The sequence below is a fragment of the Trachymyrmex septentrionalis genome, unplaced genomic scaffold (assembly GCF_001594115.1).
Source record: "Trachymyrmex septentrionalis isolate Tsep2-gDNA-1 unplaced genomic scaffold, Tsep1.0 scaffold129, whole genome shotgun sequence".
Lineage (NCBI taxonomy): Eukaryota > Metazoa > Arthropoda > Insecta > Hymenoptera > Formicidae > Trachymyrmex > Trachymyrmex septentrionalis.
In genome coordinates, this window is record NW_017304428.1 from 1,011,524 (window position 1) to 1,019,583 (window position 8,060).

The following is an 8,060-nucleotide window of genomic DNA, read 5'->3' on the forward strand; positions in this document are numbered from 1 at the left end:
TGGATTGAGCCCTCTTCAGATGTTAAATATATCGAAAAAAACGGTAGTATAAAATAATTATCACAAATGTTTGCAAATTCATAATATTCACAGTTCGAGTGAGTCTTGATGTAAAACTCGACATTATACACGTATGATTGATCAGTCAAAAATGTATCATATCTCTTGGAAAAGTTCTAGTTGATAAAAAAGATAAAAAGACTTCTTATGAAAAAGTAAACGCAAATAAATTAACACATACCGGAATTCTAATAAGAAATAAAAACTTACCAAAAAACATATGTAAATTATTCAAATAAATGTATCCATATAAGTATAACGAATAGTCATTGAAATATTATATATAAAGACAAGTGGAACGCAGACGTGAAAAACATTGTGTATTGATTATTGTGCTCGCTCGCTAATACGGATCACCACGGACTGAGAGAAGAGACGGACCATCAATATCAAAAAGTCAAACTTTATTTATAAGAGGTATACGAGTATATGCCTTATGAAGACCTTCAGTGTCAAATAATAAGAAATAATAATAAGAAATAAGAAATAATTTAATAAATTTATTACCTATTATGTGCGCATCCATGTGTATAATATTGCAATGATACTAACAAATAATTAAATTAAAGAAATAATAAATTAAGATAATTTATGAAGTAATTAAATAAATGAAATCAAAAATAATTAATATGAGATAAGAATAATTAATATGATTAAAAATAATTAATATGAGATAATATGCAATTATTGAAAATTGATTGAATAAAGTTTTGAAAAATTTGGAATAGAAAAATTATAAAAAACTTCTTAAGTCTCCTGTCGAATTGAAGAATAATGTTGTCTAGAGCTCTGACCTCTCCCCTGAACTGAGGTCTATGTAAGGTCTGTGTATGTCTCGTGCCAGATTCTGTGTAGTTTCTTCCAATGGGAGCATTATTATCAAGTAGTTGTATCTGTTCTTATTTATCTATCTTCACCAATACGTAGATTTGCATGTCATCGCTGCTTTCTGTTGGCAAAACCATAAATTGAGTCTGCATAGTTGCCTTTCGTCCAATTTTTCCATGTTTTCAGTTGGGGATTTCTCAACTTTATCTTGTTCTTCCTGAGGAGCAATTAGGATAAGCTGAAGGTCTGTTTTTGTCTTCTTTTCTGATTCTAGCGAGGCTAATGTAGCGATATCAATCATATTTACATTCGACGTAGTGGCGGTGGTCAACAGATTTTTCTGCGCTTTATATGAGGCCTAAGATTCTTTGACGGAAGACTTGAAAATTGTGGGATCCATTTGTTTTGACTGAGCGATCGTCTTGGCGATCAGCGAATTTACATTGGTGATAGTGACGACTGACTGCTTTGTTTGAGCGCTTTGCATCGTTAACACAGGCTCTTGCATTTTCTGGACGACGATCTTCTGAGTTTGAATCTGTGGCTGCCAATTTGAGGAATGATGACGTTTTGTACGATTAACGACATAACAGCTTTGCCCTTTGGCTGCACATACAGCATCATTGTTATTGTTTGATGGGTATCGCTTGGCGAAATGACACCTTGAATTATTTGATACCTACAATGTTGATATAAAAAATGCTCAATGAAAAATGACTAATTGAATTGAATGACTAATTTAATTGTGTGATATCGAATTGGACATGGATACGAAGTCAATTTAATATCAATTACATATCTAATTGTCGGTCATTTCTCGCTGGGCATTAGAACCTTCGTTCCAATTTAAATTAAGTATAACGAATATGAAATCCAAATTTGATAACATTGGTGCTACATTGCGAGATGTGGCTTTCAGTTAGAAGATGATGGAACAAATATCGTATGGACAAATTTTGAAAAATTCCTGAATACTTATTCTCCATGTTTGTTTATAAAGAATTATCACATTATGATTCCATAATAATCTAGAATTTTATTAATATTTTTACACTAAGATTACGTTCCGATATTCAGCCAGTATTGAAAATTCATGATATACGTAATGTGTACTATAAATTTAAAGTACTCACAATGAATATCGGAACATAATCCAAACAGATATCTTACCGATCCATTGCATGAAAAATTATGTGATAAAAATTTACAACGAAAAGTAAACTAAATAAAAAAAAACTAAAAAGAAAAAAGAGGTACCCAAGGAATAAGTGCATACTGTTTAAAAAAGCAATATTAATCGCTATCAAGCAGCAAAAGCTGTAACTAAGCCTCTCTGAAGTTAATTTTTTTAACTTTATGCTGTAAGATAACAATTTAGAAATTAATAAAAAAATGAAATCAATTAATTTGGCTATTGAGAGATTTAGTTACAAATCCGAGGATGTAGAGGATGTTCATCAGCACCAAACAAACACAAAAAAACATGTATTTTCTCTTGTTTTGTTTTATACAAGTTCTCGGACATGAGAGTTAAATATCGAGCATCAACTATCATAGTTCGAGCCATTTCTCCTCTCGCGCTCAGAATTGATTTGAACACGCATAAAGATTAAACATTACTCGGATGAAGTTTATTACATTTCTCGGTTTTTATGTCTGTTAGCATGGAAAACACTTTTTCGGCATTAGAATTTGGAAGAGATCGAATTACATTAACTAATTTACTTAAAATGGGATATCTCAATTTTCCATCTGCCTTTTTAGTTGCCATTATTGTTTTTCATGCTTCATCAAAATGTAAATTAATTATTATTGCTTTCTGCTCTGATGTAAAATTTTTTTTTAGACAATGCCATTCTTTTTTTAGTATCTTCTCATCAAATCCGCCGAACCGTTGAGCAACAAAAAGAACATCCTAAACGGAGTTATTCGGGCTATTTTTTTCGTCTTCTTGCTTCAGAGCAAATTTTGGTTCAAAGATCCTCAATTTACTAAGAAATTCGTCTTTGACAAAAAGTTTGTTACGAATTTCTTTCGCAGCGATATCATAGAATGCCAAACAATTGTCGTATACTGATTTGACAATCTCTGACCTTCTTGATTCAATCGATCAAGAAGATTTTGGTAAGCTTCTCCAACCATAACTTGATCAGGAGATAGACGATTACACGCAAGTAAAAGATTAATTATACCCATTGAAACGAAATTTAATAATAGCACTTTTACATTTTTATGAACGATTTTCAAAAGATTTTCCGCAGCTGACTGAAGTAAATGAACTTTTGTTTCTTTAGTTCGAAAAGAAGCATTAAACTTGTTAAATGCATCCAGAATACTCAAGAAGCAAGAGGTATGCTTGTATTTCTGAATTTTGCATCAGAGATAGTAAAGCAGCCCCAGACTTTAATTTCTTGCTCAATTGCTCTTCTTGCAAAAATTTTTACAGGACATCCCAATTTTCGTTCAGCCACGCATGCATGACGTAAAAGCCATTGCGTTTCAGACAGTTTTAAAATTTTCCTACAAGTCTTATCAAAACTAAATGATTTTTGGAATTGGTCAAAAATACATGCGCGCTTGGGACTGCTAGAGATAAACGATACCACTTTTCGCAAAAGTTCTTCGCATGCGTCAGGAATTGCGCTGCAAGCTGTATTTGCTACTAATGCAGATGCATGACAAGGACATGGCATCGTTATCAAATTTTTGCAATGTTTTTGTATTTTAGTTTTAAATAATTCGTATTTTCCTATCATAACAGAGGCGTTATCACAGGAAAGAGCGAGAATGTTGGAAAACGGAATTTGTTTTTTCTACGTTTCGACTCTAAAAGTTGTAAATAATTTTTCGGCACTACAATCACTCGCATCCAAATGAATTAATTCTAATAATTCCGTTCAAACATTCAAAGTCTGAGGATCGACCGAGGATCGACCAAACAAGAAACGTCATCAATTTATTATTAGTTAAATCAGATGTTTCGCCAACAAAAATAGAAAATTTATTATTATGTAATTTTTTTCGACTAACCGCTCCTGTTCACAAACACATAAAACATTGTTTATTACTTTCGATGTTTTATTTCGATTCATCATCGTACTTTTCAAGATCTTCTCCGAGGTCTTGAAAGAAATTTAAGATTGGCTTTGCCGTTTCAAATGAAATGTTTTTCTCGGCAATTAATGCAAATTTTATTTCCGCGATTTTTTCCGATCTTCAAAAGGCACAAATTCTTCGTCGTGCGTATTTAAATCTACGCCCCTTTTCTGATACTCCGAAATATGTTTCTTGCTGTCAGAATGCCGCATCAGCTTGTCGAAACCACATCGAAACTTTAGATTGCAGAAGGAGCAAAAACAATTGAAAGGATCGGGATTGTTTGCCATGGTTTGAATTTATTTTCAAGCCATGAATGGCAAAATTTCCTTTCACTTTTCAGATTCTTTTTCAATGATATTTACTTCATCAAAGCAATTATTTACCATATTAGTTCGATGAGCTTTCGATTTAGTATGCTTAAAAACTCGTGATAAGTAAGAAAACGTTTTATTACAAGAAATACAAAAATATGAACTATCATCATTAGCAACTTTTTTAATCCAATATTTACATTTCTCGTTTTCTAACCAATCATGAGAAAATTTACATCTTTTTGCGTGCTTAGAATCTACTCATTCCATACTGAAGATTACAAAAATACAGAAGAAATATAAAAATACAAAAGAATAAAGAAGAAAGAATTAAAGAAAGATATATAATAAAACAAAGAAAAAAACAGCAAGTAATGAAAAAAAAAGTATAACTGTAAATACCTTTACAAGAATGCACACTATTGTCTGGAAAGAGGAAGAAAAAAAGCGTACAATATAATTATCAAACTAATATAATAATACTACATTTAAAATAAATCTTACTATAAAAGAAAAATCACTTACACGTTAAATTGTACACAGAACACAAATAATAATTTAACAATATAATCTTCTAATCACTACAGGAATCTAATCACTACAGGAATTTTAGGAATTCCTAATCGCATACGTGCTAAGCATGAAGTAAGTAAAAACAAATACAGATCGCGAAAAAAGATAATTTCATGTTTATGAGAGAGTCTCGAAGGTTGCACGGCAACCTTTCGCACAGTGATAGCGGTCCCACTAAAATTAGCAAACAGCTTCCAACATTATAAATTTTGTTAAATTTTGAATAGCATCTCTTTCGTCAATTAACAGCCAAAAGTCGGTGCATATAATAATGAAGTGTTGTTAAAATTTTCTGTGTGGATTATATACGCATTTGTAAACGCAATTAATCGATGTGACTGAGCAAGTAAAATGCGTGATGGACATTTCGTGCGCCAATCGTGCCTCTTTTCCCTTTATTTTCATAATATATAGTTTTCTGAAATTTATATTATTAATTTATTAATTACCAGTAAACTATTAAAACAAATAATACATTCTTATATAATTATTGCAATTAGTCTTTACTTTTAAATCAACAATTGTAGGAAAAATAATGATTCGATAATATACGTCCAACTTAATCAAATTGGAAGACCAATATTTTTACATGTAAATAATGTTTTTATAATGATGTGTTTATTATAAATGTATTTGGTGTCGATCAGCATTTTGTTTTAAATGTTTCTTTTATAACTATCATCTCAATGAATGTAAGAATTCTAATAATGAACTAACAAATTACAGAAGTGAGATGATTAATATAATTTAAAGATTATAAATCTTTAAATTTTTAATTGGCATAATATAAACCAATATAATTTTATAACATACAATTAATATTTCGTAAACTGTCGCGCTTAAAATCATTTTTGCTATTAATAGGAAGGTTATATGATTATTAAAATTTATTAAAATCTATCGTTATCTAGAATGTGTGTCCCTTTTTCCCTTATACAGAAACACGCCGAGCAGCCGAGAAAGCACATTTTCGGTTTTCGGTCGCTTATAACAAGCGACTAGTAGAGGAAATGAGAGAGAGAGAGTGCCCGTCCTTTTTGCTCTATTACTCGCCTGTGTTTATAAATTACTAGTAGAGCGAGAAGCACGGACGCTCTCTCTCTCTCTCTCTCTCTCTCTCTCTCTCTCTCGCTCGCTCTCGTGCAGCGGCGAAGTCGGTCGACTCAGTGCCAGTGTCTGCTTGGTGGGAATAGAATTGGTGGGGCTGGTTTTCTGTGGTGCCGGAGGCCAAATGTGTATCACTGCCTAAAAGTTGCAGCCTAGACAGTAAAAAGACCGTTCTAAGGCCAGTATTCATAGTCAGATCTTATATTCAAAACCATTTTAAGTACGATCTTAAGAAATCACGAATCAATCAGAGGACTACATTAACATTTTAAGACATTACTTAAGACAGTCTTGAAATAAGAATCGATAGAATAGAAAAACTATGAATACCGGCCTAAAAAGACTGTTCTCACTGTCTTAATAGATTAGAAATATTCCAAGCAAACACTGTCTAGGTTGCAACTTCTAGGCGATTAGGCCCCAAGTACAGTATAAGTGCATACAGTATGGACACTGAGCGTCGGCATCTTTGATATAGTGGGTCCCAGGTCACATGACTCGCCGCCATGTTGTGGATTAGAAAGGCGCTTATAAATTTGAGTTTTTATAAAGCTACAGAATGATTTAAAAAAAAAAACACAATTTGGTTGTCATGAAAATTGTTTATAGCGAGTATATTTGTAAATCAGAATTATATAATAATATAATGTTAACGAACTCATTATATAAAAATAATATTCACATTAATAATAATATTAAACAGTAATAAGTAAATTAAAAATAATAATTGATTAAATACTATATGAAAATTGTAATTGAATAATTATGTATGTAAAAATAATATATTATTATTATTATTAGGCGTCAGGAACTCGAAAGCTCATTGCCGCAAATACCAAATCCCGCCACTGTTCCCGTCCCTGAGCCAGATCCCTCCATTTGTGACCCTCGTACCCCATTTCGTTAAGGTCCATTTTAATATTATCCTCCCATCTACGTCTTGATCTTCCCAATGGTCTTTTCCCATCCGGTTTACCAATTAGTACTTTATATGCAATTCGATTCTCATCCATACGCGCCGCGTGACCTGCCCATCTTAATCGACGCGATTTTATGACATTAATAATATCCGGACTATTATATAATTGATGTAATTCTGCGTTGTGTAATTTTCTCCATTCGCCCGTTTCCTCATCGCGTTTTGCCCCGATGATTTTTCGAAGTACTTTATTTTCGAAAGCCCTAAATCTTTTCTCGTCTTGTAATGTAAGTGACCACGCTTCGCTGCCATAAAGGACTACCGGTAAAATAATCGTTCTGTAAATTCTAATTTTTAAGCGCCTAGACAATATCCGCGAACCGAGTAGTTTCTTAACCGAATAGAAGCACGCATTCCCCAAATTAATTCTTCTCTTGAGCTCTTCTCTTATTTCATTAGTTTGGTTTAAAATCGATCCTAAATACTTAAAATTGCTAACCCGTTCAAAAATTTTATCACAGACGACCAGGTTTCCGTTATTATGAATATTCTGAATTCTATCAGTGACCATATATTTAGTTTTTTCAACGTTTATTTGCAGCCCCAGTTCTTTCGTTTTACCTAATAGAATTTTAGCGTTATTTATTAGTGTTTCTTTATTATCTCCCAACAAAGCAATATCGTCCGCATATGTTAATATTTGTGTTGTACCGTTCAACTGCAAACCATCATTACTCTTCTGCATTTCTTTAATAGCATATTCCAATACTAGAAAAAATAATATATTGCATGAAAATTGTAATTAAATGTGGAATTGTAATTTAATAATATACGTACACACATACGTACGCACGCACGCACGCACGCACGCACGCACGCACATACTTTATTACGGGAATACTTTATCGTATACAAATATAACAGTCTATACAATATAGTCTCCGAAAAAATTTGATTTAATTTTTCAGTAAAACTTAATTTTATTAATCCTTTGCCATACTTTTCTTTTACAAATTAAAAAAAAATTAAGCTTTGTACAAAGCTCTCACCCGTGATTCTCATGTTTGACACGATTTTCTTACCACGAATCTCACACAATTGTAGGCGAAAGGGTTAATTATATTTTATGAGAACAAGATCCTTAACCAAGTTAACTTAACTTA